We start from the raw sequence: 13,071 nt of genomic DNA on the forward strand, positions 1-13,071 counted from the left end.
TCAATAAAATGTAAATTATAAAATATTTCTAGGTGCAACAGTACAGAGCTTCAGAGAGCAAGATTATTGATTATATCTTTAATGTGAAGTTTCTGTGTATTTGAACAGCAGGTTCAAACATGATTTGTTTATCATGTAAAGTGTTAAAGAGATTTTATTTCACATCATGTTCACTGTAATTCTTTATTAGAAATGAGATTAAAGCTTCAACTGGAAAATTAAAGTGACTCATGAAGCAGAAACTGACGGTGCTTTTGTTTTGATCTGAGGTTGTAACTTAAAATGTAATATATACTGTATATATATATTATATATATATATATATAAATATATATATATATGCAGTATATATATATATATATATATAGGGGCTGAAGAGTTTCTGTGCTAGTCCCCAGTAAAATGGACACTGGAGTGTTATTTAACCTCCTTCAAAGCTAGTATGACATGGTTGGTACCAATGGATTCATTAGGTTTTTTAGTTTCATATGATATAGTATCTTCACTCTAGCTTTAAAATTCAGCCTGCAACAACCTCTGAAAGACAGAATAGCGGCTGTGGCAGCCAGAGTTTTAAGGGGTTAACAGATAAACTATTAATTAAGCTGTTTAAGTCCAAATACAATGCACACAAAGGACCAAATATACTGCAAAGGTAATGTAATACGTGTGTTCCTAATTACATTTTAAACAGAGTAATAACTTCTTCTTCTTGTGACTGTTAATAAATGGAGCATTTCCTGCTCCTTATTAGTTGTTGGATGCCGAGTGTAGCTGCAGAGCTCCTTCTCATCTGTTTAACAACTGAACTTTTGATTTATGAGCACACAGAGAGCTGAGGTAAGTGCTTCAGTCCAGCTCAGTTCATTGATAGAAACGCCACGTCTGCACTGAAATAAATAAACTCTCAGGTTTCGTCAACCATGGCTCCTGTCCTCTATCTGTCCACTGGAGCGTGATCGTTGATACCATGTGGCCGTATTGCGTGTGTGCATGCATGCATCTCTATATGTGTGTCTAATCCGGTCCAGATGATCAGGGGAAGATGAGGAGAAAAAAGTAGAGAGGAAGGTATGAAGGTATGAAGTGATGGAGGAGTGACGCAGTTTAACGGCGGCTGGCGGCGTTGTTAGCCGTTATAGCGAGGTTTCCATGCAGCCGGCCCGCACATCTGCAGCCAATTACACAGAGACACGACAACACAAAGCACTGGGGAATCTCTGCTGCGAGGAAAAGACCACGACAAGACTTTCCACACACAGACGGTAGAAATACCGAACATCTGGGTGAGTCTAGTTAAAATGTCCACACAGATGGGATACCGGACAGCTGTTGAATCTGTAGAATTCAACTTCATTCATACAGACGAGCTTCAACATTCACTTCAACTCATTTAAGAAGGCTGTGGGCTAAACACCACCTGCCAGTGGGCGACCTCCAGGTCAGTGCCCTCGGCATCAGAGACCAACGCACGGCGTACCCTCTAGCGTTACTTTTGGTCGCCTTGTCCTTTCAAAATAAAACTTCCGTTTTCACAGGAAGTTAGGTTTAGGCAACACAACCACTTAGTTAGGGATAGGAAACGGTGGTGGTTGACATTAACTTCACTGAGGAACAACTCACGGGGCTGACTATATCGACGAGTCACGTGACAAAATAAGTCAACTTACTTTTAGCTTCACACTGGACACGAACAGAGGTCTTCTGGTTGACAATCTTGTGCTTGTTTACACGGTATGCTTATGGCGGGGCTACCTTATGATGACAGGTCGCTACCACGGCGTTGTCCGGTCTTGGAGTTGTCCGTGTTTTGTCTTAGAACTTTAACCCTTTCACAGTGTGTTTTCACTTCATCAAAGTTAATTATAACATTTTCAGAGTTTGGTTGTAATTAGCTCACTTCATTGTTAACATTTCACCTGAAAATTCAGCATTCAGTTGTACTGGGTTCAACCCTCTCGTGTCACTTCTGGTTGCAAAAAAAAACAAGATGGCGACGGGAAACAAACAAGATGGTGACGGCCAAAAACCAACATGGCGACAGCCTTGTTAAATCCAGACTTTTGAGGGTGGAGATAGAAGGATTAGAAGCTCTCTGAGGGCTCATTAATCTTACGAAGCTCTTTTTAAAACCCGGCCGATCGTACCTAAAACCCGCCGCAGATGAGACGATAACAAAAGCTGTTTGCTTGATCTTTCCTCTGTACATGTGGAAACCTGCAGGGAGGAAAAGTACTTCTTTGCAGGAGGTCATTAGCTCTTCACTGGAGGTGCACTGATACCTTTTGTTTCCTCCAGAAGTAGCTCACCAGAAATCAGTGCATCTGCACTCCCCAAAGAGGTTTAGTTAGTTAGATTAGTTTTGGGGTTTTCGCTGCAGCAGCTCGGCCACAGAGGATGGATTTATCAGAGAAACGAGCTTCTGCACATGATATATTTCCATCAACTTGCAGATTTCTTATGAACGTCGCTCAGAGTCCAAAAAAGATCGTCCAAACCGAGTATATGTCTTGACCCTGTACGGTCAGTAGGGCTGGGACAATTCACTATCTACCGATTCGATACCGTCACGATACTTGGGTGCCGATTCGATAGTATTGTGATTTTTAAGTATTGCGATTCGATATTATGATTATTGTGATTTTTGTTTTTTTTGTTTTTTAACACTAGACCATGGGGGAAAAGATGATACATACACTTCTAGGGACTTTTACTTTGGAAAATATCTAAATTAATCCAGTAAAAATGTTTGATTTTCAGCATGTATGTAGTCAGAGATGTCCTGAAGTCAAATATATCAGTCATTGTCAGCAATTATTATTAAATTTTTCCAGCAACCCAAAAATCAAAGAATAAAGACATTTCCCTCACAAATTAGTGGTATTTTCTTTTTAATTTATAAGGGGCATGTAATGTTTTATTACTTCTGGTGAAATATAATCCAATCAATCTTATTTCCATATGTATTTTTTTATATGCAGTTCCCTTTGTTAAACCTTATTTGAAAAGCAGACGTAGTCACGTGTATACTTCCTCTAACTTCTCCAAGGTGGTCGCTAGCTCTCCCGTCAGCTCCGTCTCTTTATACATCCATGGTCAGCTCCATCGGGGCGTTTGAATGCATTTAACATAAATGTCAGTATATGGGTGCTCTATAGTTGTAGCGTCAGCCCATTTGACCTCGGAGATGAGAGTGACGGCCGGCTTGACCGCACGTTACCGCAATACGATAACGTTTCCTGTCCATGACAGAGTTAGCATGCAGCTTTAGCCATGTGTCTAGCTCTACTTTTCCTGCAATGTGTGAAACCCAAAGTGTTTCCATACTTTACTGGATGTGTAGAGTTTAGCACGCTGGATTTAAAATGTGAGGGTGCCGGTCGTATCCACGCAGACCCTCCGCCGTTTTCTACTTTCTCGCTGCGGTTGATTTGGTTGAGGGATACGGAACGGATAAGACGTCACGTTACTCAGACTACAACAATAAAAGCGGTAACTTCCTTCTGCCTCCACATTGACTCAAATGAAGCAAATATATCAATTCTGGCATTAAAAAACTATTCAAAATCGCAAAAAAAAAAAAAAAAAAGAATTGTGATACATAGGTGAATCGATTTTTTTTCCCACCCCTAACATCTGCATAAAGGACTGTTCCCGCCTTTTCATGTTGAAAGAGCAACGGCCAACGAGGAAACTCCAACACTCGGCCGACCAATCGTGTGACTTCATCACTCAGTGTCAGACTCTTGTGTTTGCAGGGCTGGCACTCTGCGGTCCGGCTAAAGAGTCTAACATTTAAAAGTCTGGAGAACATTCACAAAATCCATCGGGACCACTCAGCACAACTCTCTGAAAACTGTCTAAACACGTATTTAATCTGTTGATTCAAACTGAACCGTCGGGTTATGTTCACCTGTTTCCTGTTTTAGAAGCTGGTTTTGCTGCAGCCAGTGTTGTGATTCTCTAATAATCAGGTGGAGGAAAAGTTGTTTAGTGTTTGTATTCCGGGTTGATTTTTCTGAACAAAAGCAGCATGTGATGCAACAGTTGTCAGACTTTTCCGTTATAACATGCAAACGCAGCGTCTGTCCTTCTGATCAATAACTGTATCTGTCCAGCAGAGCCCATTGGTCGGGCATTACTGGAGGGGGTTTGAGGTGATGATAATGTGCCATTCATGATGCTAATTTTATTTTTAACTCAGAGTTTTTATTTAACACTGCTGTGAGTCTGATTCTGTCCTGATGGAGCTGGAAACACTTTGAGTTTTTAACCAGTTTTCTGAGGCTGAAATGAAGCCAAAGATTCTCCATGTGTTGATGAAACGTCAGAAGATGTCAGCTGTGGTTGAACTTCCTGCAGAATGAATGCTGTCAAATTAAAAGTTTTCTGTCTGCATTCACCAGCGTTCTCCTGTTATTCATTTATTCTGAATGTTTTAGTCTGAATGTACCTACACAGGTGTTCTCACAGGTCACGTCCTGGTTTTAAAGGCTGATTCTGACACTTTCTAGACTAATATCTTTCAATTTGAACTTGTAAGAAACATTTCACTACAATAAAATAGTATGTAGTAAGTACTATCCACCTCAATTACACATGTCAGAGTGAATAAAGCTTTTTAGATCAGATTGTCAGGGGATAAAATTAACTGAAAGCTAATGAATGAATACATAAATTGAAATTTTGTTTTTCTTAATTCTTGTGATGCGTTCACTTCAGACTGACTCCAGGTGGATTTTAGAGTCTTTGCAAACATGCTGGATAGATGTGAATGAAAAATTCACACTCAATTCCCCAATTTTTCATTTTATTCAGGAAAGAGTTTTAAAATTTGAAATTTTGTGACTATTTGACGAACAGCTGTGCGACTGGGCTGGCCAATCACACGTCGCATTAAATGGAAGACCACTGATTGACGAATGTGATTTCTAGATCTGGACTTGTACTGATACCCAGCCCTACCGCCCAATTAAACTAAACAAAACGCTCAATCTGACAACACCTTTTGCTCATGAATTTACACAATTCACCAAAAGCAACTGAACTGGGGTGTTTTTTTCTCTTTTCTCTCAAGTTCATACAGTCAAAAGGCAGAGCTCAAGTCATAAGACAGAATATAAAATATGATAAAAAGAAAAACAAATTCACCATTGTTATTTGTATTTCTAAATGGAGTTTGGTGGCCTCCTGTGATTCCCAGCATCACTCCAAACACCTTCCACCTGAGCAGATGGAGTCTAATCAGCCACATGGAGAACACCTGTGTTCAGAGCTTTTAAGGCTCACTCACTGGTGTGTTTCTCTCTGTGGACGAACTACGCTCAAGTCACTCAAAGACAGTCACAGACGTGATGTTTATGTTACTGAAACTCAAGTTTAGCAGATTTTATGTGTCTAAATCCTCCACTAAGATGACATTTTCCACCCTCATGAGGAGATTATGTGTTTTTACTTCACCACCCTCAGGACTCAACGTCAACATTGAGTCTCTCAGGCAGATCAAACTGACTTTCCTCTTTTCTAAGCTGGCATTGTCTCTCTATGGAGGATGAAATCTGCCAAAAATAAATGACTCGATAAATAAATATGTCATCGAATGTAGTAAAAATAATATTAAAATTAATTTACTTCCTATTTATCTTTGTATTAATTCCCTTATTTATTCACTCTTCTGTTTAATTTCTCTTTTATTTATTTATTTTCATAATTCTTTAAATGTATTAATTTTAGCACTTTAGTTTTTATTTATTTATTATTTATTTCTGCACGATTTTCACTTTGCATTTCACCCCTTATTTATTTCCCCAAACTTATTTATTTCTGTATTCTTTTCTTTATACGTTTCTTTATCCATTTCCTTTTTCATTCTTTGTGCATTTCTGCCTCATCAATTAAAAAATCACTAAAAGAGATTTTTTAATTCATGAGAAATTGACTACAAATCTAATGAAGCACCACATAGCACACAGCTTGTATGTGTCTCGTCTTTATTCCAGTATTAACAGACATAGTGAACACATGGAGTTCATTTCTGGGCGGAGCGGCATCACACATCAGTACAAACTGCTTCATATCAAACAATAATGCCACAATCCTTTTAATAATTCACACATATTTACAAAAAGAGTGGACTTTATACAACAAAAGTGCATCTGATATAAATTCAGAAATAATATACAATGTGTTCATAAGATGCATTTACAATTTCCATTAGTATAAAAAAGGAAAATAAAATAAAATCAGCCTCTTAGGTAGTCTTGTGTTGTCTCATATCTTATTAATCTGCCCTCTGTGTTAAACACTGCTGTTGGTGTGACACAGTGTGTTCATCTCTGCACTGTGAATAAAATAAATTCTTATTTTGCATCACGTCTCCCGTCGGTTTAACTCACCAGCTTCATTGTTGAGATTACATCATCATGAGGCATCAGGTGACACACGCGGTCACACAGGTTTCTCAGGTTTTACAACATTTTCCGAACCACGTATGCAGCAGTTGAAAAGATCCCTGTCACTGAAACTAGACAACTCTGTTCACTTTGTGTGTTCCTCCATCTAGCGACGCCGCCGTTACCGTTGTGGCAGCCAAATGCGTCCAGGTTGCTCGTAGTAACTAATGTAAATGTTGGCGTAGATAATAAACACAGAGGAGTATGTATTTAAAATGATTTAAGTGAGATTGAAGACATTTTTTTCGAGGACACAGCTGCCGTCACTGCGAGCAACCACGATGCATTCAGCCTCGAGTCACAAGTTAACACGGTTAGCAGACACATGTTCTGTTTGTGATGGCGACCGATTAATGATGATTACTTTGTGGTCATTAGGTTATGGTGACCCAGCCCAGTCGCACAGCAGTTCGTGAAATAGTCATACAATTTAAAGTATTGATTCAAAGACACCATTTTTTTTGTTATGGTCATCACAAAATCTATTTAATCCATGTAATTGTGAACCAGGAAGTAAAGAGATCCCCGCACGCCACGTAAGGAGGAGGTCGGGGTGGGTCAAAAAACACCAGATTTTCACCAGGAGACCGCTGTTTGTGTCCGTGTGAAACCAGAGGTCAAAGTCGATCTATTTTTCAAATAACTTCCGTACTGAAGTTACAGCACTTCTGAGTTATTTTGACCCAAACTATGATCTTTTCCTAAACCTAACTAAGTCGTTTTGTTGCCTAAACCTTACCAAGTCGATCTATTCCGAAACCTAACTAAGTCATTTTATTTTGAAAAGACTGGAGCGGAAATTGACACGTGCGTCACGTGTTGCTGGACACTCGTAGGAAAACGCTGAGTGTCACGAAAAAAATACGTAAAATAGTGTGTCTATGTACAAGAATCAAAAAGCTTAAATCCCGTGACTATTTCACAAACTGCCGTGAGACTGTGTTGTGTAGGAGACGCCACCGCAGAAATGGATTCCTGTATGTCTTTGGCTTGTTCAACTTTGACCCGCTCGACTTAAATCACTTGTGCACACAGTATTTTCAATGCAGCACAAGTTCACAACAGCCATTTTAGGCACATTCACCTTCGTTTATTAGAATAAAAATAACACCCGAGTTAGCTTTAAGCTCATTTGTATCAGCGGTCCCTTCAGAGGATGTACATCGAGATTTGTTCTTGGTTACGTGGTGCTACGCTTTAGGTCCAAACTTCTTTTTAAAAACAATATGTTTGGTTAGTTCCATTTTTTGGGGACTGAAATATGAGTAAAATCACACAGTAACTGAAGCTCTAGTGTCTTCCTCTCTACCTCTTATAACACAAAATAAGTATTTTAAACTGGGGATTGATTTGAAACTTGTGATATGAAAACCGCCGACTGTACACCTGTTTCAGCTGCTTCATTCATCCACCTATTTCTTTAACGCATTAACGCAATCGTTTTTTCCTAGGTTGTAGCGGACTCATTCTTAAAGCTAGAGTGAAGATACTGGTATCATATGAAATAAGAAAACCTAAGGAATCCATCAGTACCAACAATGTTATACTAGCTTGTCATGAAGGAGGTTGAATAATACTACGAAGTCGTGCTGAATTTTGGCGAGGAAAACTGTCATAGTCATTTTCAAAAGGGTCCCTTGACCTCTGACCTCCAGATATGTGAATGAAATGGGTTCTATGGGTACCCACGAGTCTCCCTTTACAGACATGCCCACTTTATGATAATCACATGCAGTTTGGGGCAAGTCATAGTCAAGTCAGCACACTCACAGTACCTGTGAGGGTTTCTGAACAACATATGTCATTGTTTGTGTTGTTAACTTTAAGGTACATTTTGAACTGATAAAAAATGTGTGATTAATTGCGATTAATCATGATTAAATATCTGAATTGATTGACAGCCCTAGTTGCGACACGTCGTTGTGATTAAAGCACTTTAAATAAACTTGACTTGTTCTCTTGTGGTTGGTGCTGGTGAGCAGTTTGCTGGTTCGTAGATGAGCTGTGGATGGGTTTTGTTCATCAGCTGACAGGATGCGTAGAGCCACACGACGACCCTTTTGATTAACTGGAACATGTTCATATGTTCGGGGCGTGGCTGATTGGCTGATTGGCTGATTGGCTGATTGGGGCATGGGGGTCCCTGAGTTACAGGTGGGGCTTGTGATGCATTCAAGTGTTCCTCATCAACTCATAAAGTCAGAAAGTTCTGTTTTCACCACCAAGAAGTACACGTTGGACCACAGTTCAACTCATATCATAAATTTTGTGACTTTACAAGTTGACGAGGACCAAACGAACGCAGCGTCGTCGTCGCCCACACATTATAGCTCCTCTGCTGCCTTCCCATTGGCTACAGGCTGCTCCTTCTCTTCCTGTCTCCTCCGTCTGTTGAAGAAGCCGAGCTGAGCAGAAAGCAGACACATTTATGGTTTGAAATGCACTTCAACTGACAGCATGATGACAACATTTCACTTCACACACGATAACTGTGGTAACGGTTTTAATTTCCATTATTTGCCACAAGGCAGTCCAAAAGTGACGCCAATGCTGAAGTGCCTTAAACCTGCATTCTCTCAAGTAGCCAGAAGGGGCGACTCCTCTGGTGGCAAAAAGAAGTCTGATTGTATAGAAGTCTATGAGAAAATGAGCCTACTGCTCACTTGATTTATTACCTCAGTAAACATTGTAAACATGAGTTTATGGTCTCAATCACTAGTTTCAAGTCTTCTTCAATACAACATGATGTTCATTTAGTAATTATGGTCCCATTTAGAGTCAACAGACCATAAAGCAGGGGATGCCTTGTGATTGACAGGTCGCTACCACGGCAATGTCCGTCTGGGAGTTGTCCTTTATTTTCTCTCAGAACTTTAACCCTTTCACAGTGTTTTCACTTCAGCAAAGTTAATTATAACATTTTGGTCACCTAAAAACGTCTTATTCAGCGTTTGGTTGTAATTAGCTCCACCCTCTCGTGTCACTTCTGGTTGCAAAAAAACAAGATGGTGACAGCCAAAAAACAAGATGGTGAAGGCCAAAAAAAAAAAGATGGGACGGCCCCAAAACCAAGATGGTGACGGCCAAAAACAAGATGGCAATGACCAAAATCAAGATGGTTATGGCCAAAAAAACAATATGGCAATGACCAAAAACCAAAGACGCGACGGCTAAATAAGAATAAATAAGCTTCTGTGAAAACGTCCGGGGATACTACAGAAGAATCTTACCTGTGACTGGACTGCAGTAGTGGAAGAAGTAACTTAAGTAAAAGTAGTAACCACCACAGTGTAAAAAAATATTCTGTTACATGAGTCAGAAAGCCTGCATTCAAAACTTTACTTCAGTAAAAGTATAAAAGTATTTCATCAAAATGTAAAGTACCAGAAGTAAAAGTATTCATTCTGCAGAATGATCTATATTTATGAATTGTATTATAATTATTGATGCATTAATGCGTCCATCACTTTATGTTGCAGCTGGTAAGGTGGAGCTATTCTAATGACCTTTTATATATGATGGTAGTTTAATCTATAATAACACATCATTCATTTATTTTACTTTGTATTAATAATTGAATCTGTAAAGTAACTAAAGTTGTCAGATAAATGTAGTGCAGTAAAAAGTCTAATATTTCCCTCTGAGATGTAGAAGAGTAGAAGTATAAAATAGCATAAAATGGAAATACTGCCCACCTTCCATAGTGCCAGGACCAGTAAGGCCAGTAGCAGACGGCCTCCCAGTGAGTTCCCCAGTATAATCCAGCCGGAACGATGTAATTTCCTCCTTCCTCAGCTCCAGGATTATCTGAACACATTACATCATCCACCGACTGAATTTAATTTATTCTCTTCTGACCTTCTGGCTTTCAACATGCTGGAATAAAATTATCTGAAATAACTCAATAAACCGCAGAAGGTCAAACCCAACATAACCAAACAGACACCCACACACCTCTTTCTATAAATCCTTTATGATCTGAATTTATATTAGACATCACATCATGTAGATTCAGTGGAAGTTACATTTTAAGGGTCTTTCTCATGATGCAGCTGATTGTTGTTTGTGTTAGAAGTCACCACATGTAGTTTGTTAACACTTTATCTTTATATTTGTTACATACGGACAAAATAACAAAAACACCTACAACAACATGAGGGCAGGATTAAATTGATTTATACAGTTTAACTTCTAAAAAGACTTAAAACCAAAAAATTAAATGTGATTATGTACCTAAGAAAGTTAGGTTTTTGTACACAATACAGTGTCTTAACCAGGGCTGTCGATAAATATTTAATCACGATTAATGCATCATGTTCCATAGTTAATTGTGATTAATCGAATTAATCACACATTTTATCTGTTCAAAATGTACCTTAAAGGGAGATTTGTAAGTATTTAATACTCTTATCAACATGGGAGTGACAAATATGCTGCTTTATGAAATGTATGTATATATTTATTAGGAAATCAATTAACAACAACACAATCGTTAAAGTGGGCATGTCTGTAAAAGGGGAGACTCGTGGGTACCCATAGAACCCCATTTTCATTCACCAATCTTGAGGTCAGAGGTCAAGGGAACCTTTGAAAATCACCACGAGAGTTTTTCCGCCAAAATTTAGCGCAAGTTTTAGAGCGTTATTTAGCCTCCTTCATGACACCTGTATGACATTGTGTTAATGCGTTAAAGAAATTAGTGGCGTTAAAACGAATTTGCATTAATGCTTTATTATCGCGTTAACTTTGACAGACATACTCTTAACATTATATTATGTTTAATTTATCCATATTAACATACTGTAATACTGTATGGGCAGTACTTTTCCAACTATCTGAACAAAATATGCTGCTACAGAAACAGTTTATTAGATTAGCAACTTTTTGAATGAAGTTCGACCAAGTGCAGCACTTTTTAGATTTTTTTAGATTACAGTTGTTGACATATTTGACATCAACATTCTCCAAACCTGTACGTTTGTCGAGATATAAGGATGCAGATCTACCTCGTTGTTTTAGATATATTTTGTTACAGTGTTTCATCACATTTGGGAGTTATCTTATGGAATGAAATGTCAATTTAACGTTTTCCTCGTGTCATTGTCTGTGTATAAAAGGGACTTAGAAATGCTCTGCTGACAAAAACATTGATTTAGAAAAAAAAATGATCACTCTTAGAAACTCTTACTGTAAATTTTCAATTAATCCTGCTTCTCTGCCTGTTTTTTTTGTTTGTTTGAACTATACACCTACACTTATTTTATATGTGCAATTTTTTGAACACTAATATCTTAAATTACTGGTGATTTTGGTCATGATAGTATTTATTGTATGTCCTTTGGCTGGGTTTTTATTTAAGCCATTACAGGTTTCTAACACATCCTCACACATGTTTTACATTCCTTCCATGTGAATTGTATTTTACTGTCTTTTGATAAGTGTGAAACAAATAAAAAAAATGGAGATGATAAAGTGCTTCACTTAAAAAAGAAAGAACATTAGGGATAAACTGTACCTAACAGGAAAAAGTGATATGAAGAAATGATAATTAAAAAACAGAACTTGTGGATGACATTACATTCTCAGATGTTTCTCTTTTTTTGTCCACCCCTTTTTACTTATCCACCCCCAATGATGAGTAAAAGAAACCTGTTGAATATCTAGCTGTTATTGTTGTAATAAAACTGTCTGACAGCAGATGGCAGCAAAACTCCACATCTACAGTTTATATGTGTAGTTATAACACTGTGTTTGGTGGAAAGGTAGTTAGTTCATAACTCAGTAAATAACTAAATAAGAAAGAAACTCACTGAGTCAAAATGTCACTTAAATAACAGCTGGTTTGTTTGTTAATATCTCTGTAATTACAATAGTTGTAGTTTGACTTATGCAGCTCTCTCAATGGGCTTTTATAATCTGTGTTAGTACATTGAAAGAAAATTCATATGATTTTTGTTGTTTGTTTTTTCCATAGTTATTTGTTGATTTATTGGATTGTTGTCTACTGATTGGTTAGTTTTTCTGCTAATTTATGTGCTTTTGTTGTCTTTTTTTTTCGCTATTTAGCTTAATTTTCTTTTCTTTTGTTTGTCTCCTTATGTTGAGGGAGGTTCTGTAGCTTCTTGACCTCTCCTGTCACTTTCCTTATTTTTATCTGGATTTGTATGTACTTTGCTAAATAAGCCTGGTTCTGATTCTGATAGTATTTCTGTTTTATTTTTATGTATGTGTTTCCTCTAAATTTCCGTTTGGTGTATTTCTGGTGCAGCCCTGACCTTCCTTTTGATTAGGGACATCTGAACAGGAGTATATACTTCCCGTTAAGTAACAATTAGGCCTGAATAAAACCAACTTGTACGAGGGAAAGTGGATTAATAAAAATCCTGCTTTGCTTTCACCTATACGAGTGCTGTCGGTGTGATCTGTGTGCATACGACCAGAAACACTTAACTTCTTCAGGTTTACACTCTGCTACAAGTGTTGGACGCTGCACGGCTGATGCAGCCGCACTCACTGCCTCTCTCTGCTGCTTTTCTTCAGCTGTATACTCAAATAAATATGGCTGAATATCTGAGTCAGCCAAAACACTGTAAAATGTATCCTCGTATATAACATCCTC

General features: G+C 38.1%; 1 protein-coding gene and 1 long non-coding RNA gene across 4 annotated transcripts in view; one reads left to right on the forward strand and one right to left on the reverse strand.

Moving 5' to 3' along the window:
* The window catches only part of LOC119486384, a 26,751-nt gene extending 24,274 nt beyond the window's left edge, over window positions 1-2,477 (forward strand). The window contains exon 3 of the long non-coding RNA XR_005206514.1: window positions 2,356-2,477. This is a non-coding gene — a long non-coding RNA (uncharacterized LOC119486384). The remainder of the gene's footprint in view (window positions 1-2,355) is intronic.
* Window positions 1-13,071, reverse strand: part of dgkzb (diacylglycerol kinase, zeta b) — a 269,194-nt gene that overhangs the window by 197,066 nt on the left and 59,057 nt on the right. The gene's annotated exons all lie outside the window — the stretch shown is intronic.

This window comes from Sebastes umbrosus, chromosome 4 (assembly GCF_015220745.1).
Source record: "Sebastes umbrosus isolate fSebUmb1 chromosome 4, fSebUmb1.pri, whole genome shotgun sequence".
In the NCBI taxonomy this organism is placed as follows: Eukaryota; Metazoa; Chordata; class Actinopteri; order Perciformes; family Sebastidae; genus Sebastes; species Sebastes umbrosus.